This window comes from Rhinolophus sinicus, chromosome X, assembly GCF_036562045.2.
Source record: "Rhinolophus sinicus isolate RSC01 chromosome X, ASM3656204v1, whole genome shotgun sequence".
NCBI classification, from domain to species: Eukaryota; Metazoa; Chordata; class Mammalia; order Chiroptera; family Rhinolophidae; genus Rhinolophus; species Rhinolophus sinicus.
In genome coordinates this window covers 47,355,000-47,367,785 of record NC_133768.1, presented here as the reverse complement: position 1 = coordinate 47,367,785, position 12,786 = coordinate 47,355,000, and the positions used below count along the sequence as shown (strand labels likewise).

At 36.1% G+C, this 12,786-nt stretch overlaps 1 non-coding gene across 1 annotated transcript; it reads left to right on the top strand.

Annotated features, from left to right (window-relative positions):
• The first annotated feature begins 8,704 nt into the window (after positions 1 to 8,704).
• LOC141569826 (U6 spliceosomal RNA) lies at positions 8,705 to 8,809 on the top strand. The gene has a single exon (XR_012493606.1). It is a non-coding gene; the product is annotated as a U6 spliceosomal RNA (small nuclear RNA).
• The last annotated feature ends 3,977 nt before the right edge of the window (positions 8,810 to 12,786 follow it).

The following is a 12,786-nucleotide window of genomic DNA, read 5'->3' as shown; positions in this document are numbered from 1 at the left end:
AGAGAGGCTTGACCCGGGAGGGGCTGATGCAGAGTTCAGAAGAAGGGAGAAGTTTCTGGAAGACTCCCTTTAATCTGCAGAAATGAAATTTAGGTAGGGAGACAGAAAGGTTTTTATTCATAAAGGAGGCAGGAACAATAGCCTAGAGATTACTCTTCAGAATTTTGTGTCTGTACATTCCTTTCACTCTGTTCTCAACTTTTTCTGGGTGTAATTAGGGGAAAAAATACCAATGACAGGTAGTTATAAGAGAAATGCAAATCAAAACACAATGAGATACCACCTCATATCCATTAGGATGGCTACTATAAAAAAAAATAACAACAGGAAATAAGTGTTGGCAAGGACGCAGAGAAATTGGAACCTTTGTATACTCTTGCATGGTGAGAATGCAAAATGGTATAACTGCTATGGAAGCTGGTTTGGCAATTTCTCAAAAAATTAAAAATAGAATTACCATATGATCCCACAATTCCACTTCTGGGTACATATCTAAAAGAATTAGAAGCCGAATCTTAAAGAGATATTTGTACACCTTCATTCATAGTAATATCATTCACAATAGCCAAAATAGAACCAACCAAGTGTTCATTTATGGGTGAAATAGAATAAATGTGGTATATGCATACAATAGTATATTATTCAGACTTAAAAAGGAAGGAAATTCTGACATGCTATATAACATGGATGAACCTTGTTAGGACATTATGCTAAGTGAAATAAGCCAGCCACAAAAAGACAAATACTGTATGATTCTACTTATATGAGGTACCTACAATAATCAAGTTCATAGAGACAAAATAGAATGGTGGTTGCTAGGGACTGGTGGAAGGAGTAATAGAGAGCAATTGTTTAGTGGATATAGAGTTCCAGGTTTGCAAGACAGAAAGAATTCTGGAGGTTGGTTGAAAAACAGTGTGAACTTAACACTACTGAACTGTACATTTAAAATTGTAATGATGGTAAATTTTATGTATATTTTAACTACAATTCAAAATTAAATGCTAATGCCTGCGCCTCAACCCCACATTGGCATATCCTCACTAACACCAGTTTGTATTTGATCATTGTCCTGAAAATCTGAGTACAGCTAAATAGAGGATGACTCTTGGAAATGTTGAAGCATGGTCTTCAGGCTCTTTTGGGTGACAATTTAAGGACATTCAGATAAATCCTGCCTTCAGAATCAGTGATGATTACTATATTCCAATGAGTGCTATGTAAATAATGACTTTCAGCTGGGGAAAAAACTCATTAAGATGTGTTGGCTCCAGCTAATATCCAAACTTAGACATGACCCATTTGGTTTGACCCTTCTGGTTTATAATGTCTGGTCGTGGCTGTGTGGCCAGCAGGTGTAGCTAGAGAACTTCGAGCATGAAGTTTTGTGTCTTTTTTAATGATCTTCAAATAAAATAAATGAAATATTTTCTCCCCTCCAAACACTCAAACACTAAAATTTCTGGGAAGCTTTCCTGACCTTCCAACTTGGGCTCTATAGTCTTTCTCTCTTTGGTACATGCTGATCTCTGTTAATCTATCTTGTAATTGTGCAGTACCTCCCCTAAACTGTAAGTTCCTTGGGAGGAGGGGTATTATCTTATTTTTATATGCTCATTTTCTAAAATCCCTGCATAGTACAGGCTCAGTAAATCTTCACTGATTGAATAAAGAAAAAAAGGTCTTTACTCTCAAGTCGCTTGCTGTCTTGTGGTGGAACCAAACATGTAAAATACAATTATTTTTGCTAGTGGGAAAATATGTGTTATATCGTGGATACCGAGAAGGGTTTGATCACTTTGTTGGGGTTGGGGTGGGAGGGAAAAAGAGAGGTTTCTGTGACAGGAGTTGGAATTTTAAAGGATAGAATTTTAAACTATTGAAATGCCAAAATATTCTTATCAGTATATCATTTCAGGTTTTTTTTTTCAATCTGAAGTCATAGTCATGTACATCCTGAATCATACCAAGAGAGCTACATGGTACTTAAACATTTATAAATGAACAAAAATGCACTACTTTAAAAACATTCTTACCACTCTTATCTCTTTTTTGTTTTAAAATTTTTCCAAGGTATCGTACTTGACTACCAATTCCCAAGTTATTAGTAACTCTGAACATCTTTTCTTATATTTATTAGTCATTTGTATTTTCCTTAGGACTAATTAGGGTCTCCATCTAATTCCAACGGTCTCTCAAGGAATCATCTTAGAATTAAGGTGGAGAAAACTTAGGGAAACAGAAAGAGAGAATAGTAGAAAATTTTGAGGAGAAAAGGAAAAAAGAGGGAGGCAGGTTTCCAGGTCCAATTCTAAGACCCCTGAAAACCCAACTAGTTCTCTTCCTCCATTGTTAGATTTCTTCCTCTTTCCTTTCCTATCCCTTTGAAGGTCAAATTCATTCTCACAAGTCTTACCCCTCCTCACCTTTTTAATCAAGATTTTATTCCTTAGTCACTCTCGAAAAGACTCAAGCCAGAATTACAAAGAATCCTTAATCCTGGTTCCTGGCCATTTTTCAGGTGTAGCAACATCTGATAACAACATGTAGTTAACTATGACAATTTTATCTCAGATTTTATAAAATACCAATGTTTTAGAAATATACAAAATAAATACTAAAATATTAGTATTATAATTTTGCTATAGTATTATACGAGTATAAATTAGTTTCAAGTCCCAAAAGTTTATCAGAAGAAAGTATGGATCAGAAGATGGAATTCCCTGGTAGTAACTACGGTAGGTAGCTAGCTACCCTGTTTCCTTGGAAATAAGACCTACCCAAACAGTCAGCTCTAATGTGTCTTTGGGAGCAAAAATTAGTATAAGACCCGGTATTGCATTGTGTTATATTATTCCCAGTCTTATAGTAAAATAAGACTGGGTCTTACATTAATTTTTGCTTCAAAAGATGCATTAGAGCTGATTTCTGGCTAGGTCTTATTTTGGGGGAAACACGGTAGTTCTGTCAAAGGTTAATTCAGATTAAGATAGTAATAAGAATAAATAAAAGATATGCAAGACATATACTGAAAACTATAAAACATTGTTAAGACATATTAAAGACCACAGAAATTAGGGATACGTCCTGTTCATAGATTTTCAAATTCAATATTGTAAAAATTATTAGGTTAATTCCAATAAAAATTCCAGCAGATGTGTGTGGGGGGGTGGAGATTGAAATGCTGATTTTAAAATTTATATGGAAATGTAAAGAATCAAAAATAGCTAACAGAGAAAATTGCAAAGAAAACAGCTTGGAGAACCAATTCATCGATAGAAACACTGAAAAAAATGAGTAAAATATTGCACAGTCAACTTTGGTGGAACTCTGGGAAACAGTCAAAAGTTTAAAGCAACCATGTGAATGCTGAATCAAGAAAAAGGAAACATGCATGGCAGGAGACCTTTGTGGTATTTTAACCTTGCCCCATACCCCCAGTTTGGTGGGGCAGAGTCTTGAAGACAGTAGTCTGTGTTCCCAGTGTGGGTAGCTGGTCCCAGAGAGAGCAGAGCATACCTTGTTTCTCCAGAACTGTTTTTGTTTGACCTCTCTGTGGGTTCCCTGAAGGAATAACACAAGGGTGTTGCCTTAATTTCTAAATTAGAAATCTCTCAGGCAGAAAAGCAGCTATGCGGAGGATGTTCTTGAAAATACTGAAAGACAAATGAACAAGCCACTGCTCCCTGGGGCAACACATTGCAATAGTGGCAAACAATGGATATGTCCAAACTCTAGGAGAAAAAGCTAAGGAGAGACTTTGGTTAAAAAAAAAAAAAAAAAAAAAGGCTTTAATACAGGTCTGACAATTAAGTTCGTGAATTCATCCTAGAAAAAGTACTACATACATCAGTGCTGAATATCACTATGGTTACCTTCGAAGTACTCCCCTTGGGAAGATGCACACCGACGCTAGCTCCTAGTCCATCCTTCAAAGCAATTTTGGAGCTCTTTCTAGAATGGCCATCAGACCTGTCGTATTACCCTTGATGTCCTGAATGTCATCAAAATGTTTTCCTTTCAATATTTCCTTTAACTTCAGGTAAAGAAAGAAGTCATTGGGGGCCAGATCGGGTGAGTACGGAGGATGTTCCAATATAGTTATTTGTTTGCTAACTAAAAACTCCCTCATAGACTGCCGTGTGAGCTGGTGCATAGTCGTGATGCAAGAGCCATGAATTGTTGGCGAAAAGTTCAGGTCATTTTCATCTAACTTTTTCACGCAGGCTTTTCAGCACTGCCAAATAGTAAACTTGGTTAACTGTTTGTCCAGTTGGTACAAATTCATTATGAATAATCCCTCTGATATCAAAAAAGGTTAGCGACATCATTTTGACTCGATTTGGAGTGACAAAACTTTTTTGGTCATGGAGAGTTGGCTGACTTCCATTGTACATTTTGACGCTTTGTTTCAGGGTTGTATTGGTACACCCACGTTTCATCACCAGTGATAACATGGCCCAAAACATCATCTTGCCTTTCCAAAAGGTCTTGGCAAGCTTCGACTTTCCTTTGCTTTTGTTCATCGGTGAGCTCCTTCGGGACCATTTTTGGACACACCTTTCTCATGCCAAGATTTTCAGTTAAGATTTTCCTATCTGTTTCTCTATCGATGTTTACTTGGTCTGCTATGCTTCTCAAAGTCAGTTCATGATTTTGACGCACAATTTGACAAATTTTTGCAATGTTTTCATTAGTTCTGCTTGTTACTGGCCACCCTGACCTCTCTTCATCAGTGATGCATTCTATCCCCTCAGAAATACATTTAATCCATTTGTACACGGCCGTTTTCTTTATGGCATTATCCCTATAAACTTGGACTAACATGTCCCTGATTTTACTTCCACTCTTGCCAGGTTTAACAAGAAATTTAATGTTTGTTCATTGCTCTAATTCAAGCTCAGACATTCTCACGATGGCACACAAAAACATGCAACCCCAATAATGAATATATTTATTAGTCATTTGTATTTTCCTTAGGACTAATTAGGGCATCCAGTGCCACTCAGCGAGACACTGCCACATGTGGACATGAGCACAACTGTGAGACACTGATACACCAAGGTTATGAAACCTTACCAAGCTGTTTATACAGTGTTGCCAATGTAAGCACATGATGGCAAGTTCGCAAACTTAATTGCCAGACCTCGTATACCCAGAACAAGATGCATGCTCAGGAAAGACAAGTTCTCTAAGCTTCCAGCTCTGGCTGATAGTTATGCTCAGTATGAGCAGGAAGTAAGCTAAAGCAGAGTTGTAAACAGGCTGACTAAGTGTTGGGGAATTGTACCTACAAAGATTCACAGAGCATTTTCTTTTTTTGCCTCTAGGTATCTAAGCAAATCACTCTCAAATCATTACATGACCAATAAGGTAGTCAAACAGACTTCACTATCCACATATGACAAACAACAGTCTTTACAAAAATAGTTTAGAAAGCTCACTAAGCAAAAACTACAATCTACAACATACGGCAACAACAAACCCTAGGAAAGGAGAATCTAATTTCCAGTTACCACATTAAAATTTTCAAAATTTCCAATTGTCACTAAAAAATCACGAGGCACATAAAGAATAAGAAAATATGGCCCATTCGCCGGGAGTAAAGGGAAATTAACAGAAATGACCTCAGGAATCTCAGACATTGGACTTACTAGAAAAATACTTTGTCAGCTATTTAAAATATGTTCAGAAAGCTGAAGGAGACCATGTCCAAAGAAGTAAAGGAAACAAGGTGAACAGTGCCTCACCAGAAAATATCAATAGACCATAACAACAAAATGCTAATTATACAAGTTAAAGGATGTGTTAACTAACATTATAACATATGAGAGTCAAATCACATAGTATACCTTAAACTTACAAAATTTTATATGTCAATTATATCTCCAAGCTGGAAAAAAAAAAAAAAAAAAAACACACATGAATCTTGGGGGGAAAAAAAGTTAACAGAAAAATGAACCAAATAGAAATACTTGAGCTGAAGGATACAGATAAAATAAATTAGAGAACTTCAAAACAATATTTGAGCAGGCAGAAGAAAGAAATAGTGGATATGAAAATAAGTCAATTGCAAATATGCAGTTGGGGAGGCAGCAAGAAAAAAGAATAAATAAAATTAACAGAACCTAAGAGATCTATGGGACAACATTAAGCACACCAATCTACGCATAATGAGAGTCCCAGCAGGAGAGAAGAGAAAAACTAGGAAAAAATATATGAAGAAATAATGGCTGGAAACTTTCCAAATTTGATGGAAGTCATATGTCTACACATCTAAGAAGCTCACAAAACTCTAAAATAAACACAAAAAGATCCATAAATAGAGAATCTTGAACGTACCAAGACAGAAGTGATTTGTCACTTAGATAATAAGATTAACATACAATTTCTCATTAGAAACCAAGGAGGTCAGAAAGCAGTAGGATAACACATTTAAAGTGCTGAAAGAAAAAAGAAAAGTCAACTAAGCATTCTGTATCTGGCATAATGATCATCCAAAATGAAGGAAAAAATTAAGATATTCCCAGATAAAAGCAGAGAGTGTTTCTTGCTACTAGATCTGCCCAACAAGAAATGATAAAGCAAGGTCTTCAGGCTGAAATTAAAATATACTATTAATAGATAGTAAATCAAAACCATATGAAGAAATAAAAAGCACTAGTAAATATATGTACATAGGTAAATTTAAAAGCCATTATAATTGCATTTTGGGTTCACAACTCCTCTTTATTTTTCTATATGATTTTTAAAAATATACATAAAATAATAATTATAAATCTATTTTAATGAGCATACAATTGATAAAGATAAAGGTTTGATAACATAAAAGGGAAAGGATGGCATTATATAGGATCAGAGTTTTTACATACTATTGAAGTTAACTTGGCATCAATTCACACTAGACTGTTATAAGTTTAAGATATTTATAGTAGTTTTCAGGATAACCACTAAGAAAATAATGTAAAAATGTACGGAAAAGGAAATGAGAAGGGAATCAAAATGATGCATTCAGGGGCCGGCCCAGTGGCTCAGGCAGTTAGAGCTCCATGCTCCTAATTCCGAAGATTGCCGGTTCGATTCCCACATGGGCCAGTGGGCTCTCAAACACAAGGTTGTCAGTTCAATTCCTCGAGTACTGCAAGGGATGGTGGGCAGCGCCCCCTGCAACTACAATTGAACATGGCATCTTGAGCTGAGCTGCCACTGAGCTCCCGGATGGCTCAGTTCGTTGGAGCGCATCCTCTCAACCACAAGGTTGATGGTTTGACTCCCACAAGGAATGGTGGGCTGTGCCCTCTGCAACTAGTAACGGCAACTGGAGCTGCGCCCTCCAAACTAAGATGGAAAGGACAACAACTTGAAGCTGAATGGCACCCTCCACAACTAAGATTGAAAGGACAACAACTTGACTTGGAAAAAAGTCCTGGAAGTACACACTGTTCCCCAATAAAGTCCTGTTCCCCTTCCCCAATAAAATATTTTTAAAAAATGATGCATTCAAAAATATCAAACACAAAAGTGAGCAGTAATGGAGGAAATGAAGAACAAAGTACATATGACATAGAAAATAACAAAATAGCAGAAGTCTTCCCTTATTGCTATTACTTAAACGTAAATGGATTAAACTCTCCAATTAGAAGGCAGAGGGTGGCAAAATGGATTTTTAAAAACCCCACAATCCAACTATAGGCTGCCTACAATAGACTCACTTTAGATGGAAAGACACAAATAGGTCAAAAATGAAAGGATATATAAAGATATTGCAGGCAAATAGTAACCAAACAGAGCTGAGATAGCTATACTAATATCAGATAAAAGGACATTATGTATTGATAAAAGGGTCAATCCATCAAGAGAATATGATAATTATAAACACATGCACCTAACAGTATTGCCCATAAATATATGAAGCAAATACTGGTAGAATTGAAGGGAAAAATAGACAGTTCTTCAATAATCGTTGGCAACTTCAGCACTCCACTTACAAAAACAGAAGAACCAGAATGAAGATCATTAAGGAAATAAAGGGCTTGAACCAACTAGAGTGACACACAGACTCGTACAGAACACTCCACCCAACAAGAGCAGAATTCACAGTTTTATCTTGTGCTCATGGAACATTCTCCAGGTGAGACTATATATTAGGCCACAAACAGCACTCAATAAATTTTAAAATATTGACATGTGAAGTATATTCTCTCACTACCAAGGAACAAAACCAGAAATCAATAACACAAGAAAATTTGAAAAATCCATAAATATGTGGAAATTAAATGGTGTATTCTTAAATGACTAATGGGTCACAGAAGAAATCACAAAGGAAATTAGAAAATACTTTAGATAAATGAAAACAAGAGCATACGTACAAAAAACATAGGATGCAGTGAAAGCATTGCTCAGAAGGAAAATTATATATGTAAATGTCTATTAAAAAGGAAAGATGTAAAATCAATAACCGAGCTTTACAGCTTAAGTAACTAGAAAAGAAGAAACTATAGTAATAGAATAAACTAAGTATGAAAGATATACAGATGAAGAAATTATACCTGAAGCTGGAGGAAGGAATGAAATACCATTAGAATAGAGTAGAGATACACAAAATAGAGAATAGAAAAACAGAAAAATCAACAAAACTAAATGTTGACTTTTCTGAAAAGATAACAAAATTGACAAATGTTCAGTTAAAGAAATCAAACTGATTTCTTGCTTCAGCAGGACATATACTAAAATTGGAACCATACAGAGAAGATTAGCATGGCCCCTGCTCAAGGATGACATGCAAATTCGTGAAGGGTTCCATATATTTTGAACTTAAAGAAATGGAAATATGTGACTTTAATGTCAGTATTCAAGATTGCAGTTCTGAAAGAGATGCAAGAAATCACAGAGAGGCAGTTTAATGAACTCAGAAACACAACAAAGAACAGAATTAACATTTTACCAAAGAGATTGAAATTTAAAAAAAGAACCAAATAGAATTTCTGGAGATTAAGAACTCAGTAATATAAATGAAGAATGAAATAGCCAGTTAGATACTAGAGCTGACCAGATGGAGGAAAAAAATCAATGACATCGAAGATAGAAATCTGTCAATGACACAGATGGAAGAAGAGAGAGACTTGAGAGTGAAAACAAATGAAAGAACTCTACAAGAACTTTCTGACTCCATCAGAAAGAGCAATATAAGAATAATAGGCATACCAGAAGGACAAGAAAGGGAGAAGGGAACAGAGAGTACATTCAAAGAAAGAGTTGAGGAGACTTCCCAAACTTGTGGAAAGAACTGGATCCTCGAATCCAAGAAGCAAATAGGACACCTAATTACTTCAGTCACAACAGGCCTTCTCCAAGACACACTGTATTGAAGCTGTCAAAAATTAATGACAAAAAAGAATCCTCAAGGCAGCCAGTGAAAAGAAGACAGTAACCTACAAAGGAAAGCCCACTGGATTATCACCAGATTTTTCAGCAGAATCTCTACAAACCAGGATGGAGTGGAATCAAATATTCAAATTAATAAGAGAAAAATTATGAGCCAAGAATAGCATATCCAATAGTATATATGAAGGAGGAAAGTGAGGGAATATACAGAAACTGAGGGAATTTTCTAACACATGACCTGCACTAGAAGAAACACTGATGGAGGCTAGTCAAACTGAAAGAAAAAAGAAAAAGTATACAAAACCATGAGTAGTATTATGAAAAGACAGACAGAAGAAGGAAATGGCAACCTCTACACCAAATAGGATACTATATACCTAAACATAACATACAGGGTAAAGAAGGAAAAAAAAAAAAAACATTTAAAAAAAGAGAGAGGAGGGGACGGCCTGGTGGCTCAGGTGACTGGAGCTCCGTGCTCCTAACACCGAAGGCTGCTGTTTCGATTCCCAAATGGGCCAGTGGGCTCTCAACCACAAGGTTGCCAGTTCAACTCCTCAAGTCCCGCAAGGGATGGTGGGCTCCGCCCCCTGCAACTAAGATTGAACACGGCACCTTGAGCTGAGCTGCCACTGAGCTCCTGGATGGCTCAGTTGATTGGAGTGCGTTCTCTCAACCACAAGGTTGCCAGTTCAACTCCCACAAGGGATGGTGGGCTGCTCCCCCTTTAACTAACAATGGCAACTGGATCTGGAGCTGAACAGCACCCTCCACAACTACGATTGAAAGGACAATAACTTGACTTGGAAAAAATCCTGGAAGTACACACTGTTCCCCAATAATGTCCTGTTCCCCTTCCCCAATAAAATCTTTTAAAAAAAAGAGAGAGAGGAAAAAGACAACTTGCTACTGCAACACAGAAATCAACTCACAGCATAAATAGGGAAAATTTGTGACAACAAAAAACATAAAAGGGGAGAGAGTAAAGGTCTGAACCAGCACAAGAGAAGAGAAAGGAAGCATGCTGAAGAAAATGAAATACTCTAAATATGAAACTTTCTATTAGGTAAACTTAATGGTAACCACTCAAAAAAAGTCCAGAACTAAAATATATAACATAAAAAAAGAACAAACAGGGAAAAATCATAGAATACCACCACACTGAAATAACAGCAACAAAGAGGCAATGAAACAATGGAGACACAATCCTACCAGAAAACAAAAGACAGAATGATAGGAAATCCTCACATATCAATAATCACCCAAAATGTAAATGGACAGAACTCACCAATAAAAAGGCACAGAGTAGCAGATTGGATAAAAAAAACTAAACCCAGACATACTGCCTCCAAGACACACATCTCAGCTACAAGGACAAATGTAGATGCAAAGTGAAAGGGTGGAAATTGACACTTCAAGCAAATGTTATTCAGAGAAAAGGAGGAATAGCCATGTGATGTCAGATGAAACAGATTTCAGGATAAAAATGGTAACAAGAGACAAAGATGGACATTTCATAATGATAAAGGGGACTATACAACAAGAAGACATAACAGTCATCAATATTTATGCCCCCAATCATTCAGTGCCAAAATAGACAAAGCAACTACTAACAGAACTAAAGGGAGATATTGACCAAAACACATTATAGTAGGGGACCTAAATACATCATTCACAGCTATGGATAGATCATCCAAACAGAAAACAAATGAAGAAATATCAGCCCTAAATGACACATTAGATGAAATGGACATAATTGACATTTATAGAGCACTTCATCCTAGAACATCAGACTATACATTCTTTTCTAGTGTACATGGAATATTCTCAAGGATAGACCATATATTGGGACATAAAACTAGCCTCAGCAAATTTAAGAAGATTGAAATCATACCAAGCATATTCTCTGATCACAAGGCTTTAAAATTGGATATCAACTGCAAAAAGAAAGCAGGAAAAAACACAAATATGTGGAGATTAAACAGCATACTTTTAAAGAATGACTGGGTGAAAGAAAAAATCAGAGAAAAGATAAAAAGATACATAGAAACAAATGAGAATGAAAACACATCCTACCAAAATTACTGGGATGTAGTGAAAGCACTATTAAGAGGGATGTTTACATTATTATAGGCCTATCTCAAGAAAGAAGAAAAATCCCAGATAAATAACATTACATTACTCCTTAAAGAACCAGAAAAGGAATAACAAATGAAACCCGAAGTCAGCAGAAGGAAGGAAATAATAAAAATCAGAGCAGAACTACATGAAACAGAGAACAAAAAGACAATAGAAAAAAATTGTGCAACAAAGAGCTTGTTCTTTGAAAAGATAATAAAAGTGACAAAGCCTTGGCTAGGCTCACTAAGATAAAAAGAGAAAAGACACAAATAAACAAAATCAGAAATGAAAGAGGGGAAGTTATCACAGATGCCACAGAAATACAAAGGATCATCCAAGAATACTATGAAGGACTATATGCCACCAAATTCAATAACCTAGAAGAAATAGACAAGTTCTTGGAAACATACAGCCTTCCATGGCTGAATCACAAAGAACTGGAAGATCTAAATAGACAGATGAACAGTAAGGAAATTGAATCAGTCATCAGAAACTTTCCTAAAAGCAAAAGTTAAGGACCAGATAGCTTCACTATTGAATTGTACCAGACATTCAGACAGGATTTAATATATTTCCTAGTCAAATTCTTCCAAAAAAAAAATGAAGAAAAGGCAATACTTCCTAACTCATTTGATGGGGCCAACATTACCCTGATAGCAAAACCTGGTAAGGATAACACTGAAAAAAAGAATGTTATAGACCAGTATCTCTGATGAATACAGATGCAAAAATCCTAAAGAAAACTCTAGCAAATCAAATGCAACAATGCATGGTAAAGATTATACTTCACGACCAAGTGGGGTTCATCGCAGGGGCACATGGATGGTTCAACATACGCAAATCGATCAATGTGATACATCACGTACGTAAAGGACAAAAATCGTAAGATTATATCAATAGATGCAGAACAAGTGTCTGACAAGATACAACATCCATTTATGATTAAAACACTTAATAAAATGGGTACAGAAGGAAAATACCTTAACACAATAAAGGCCATATATGACAAACCCTCAGCTAATATCGTAATTAACGGTGAAAACCTGAAGCCCTTCTCTCTATGTTCAGGAACAAGACAGGGCTGTCCCCTATCACTAATGCTTTTCAAAATAGTATTGGAGGTCCTAGCTAGAGCAATCAGCCCAGAGAAAGAAACAAAAGACATCCAAATTGGGAATGAAGAATTAAATTGTTACTTTTTGCAGATGACATGATGCTACATATAGAAAACCCTAAAGATTCCACCAAAAAGCTATTAGAAACAATACACAAATACAGTAA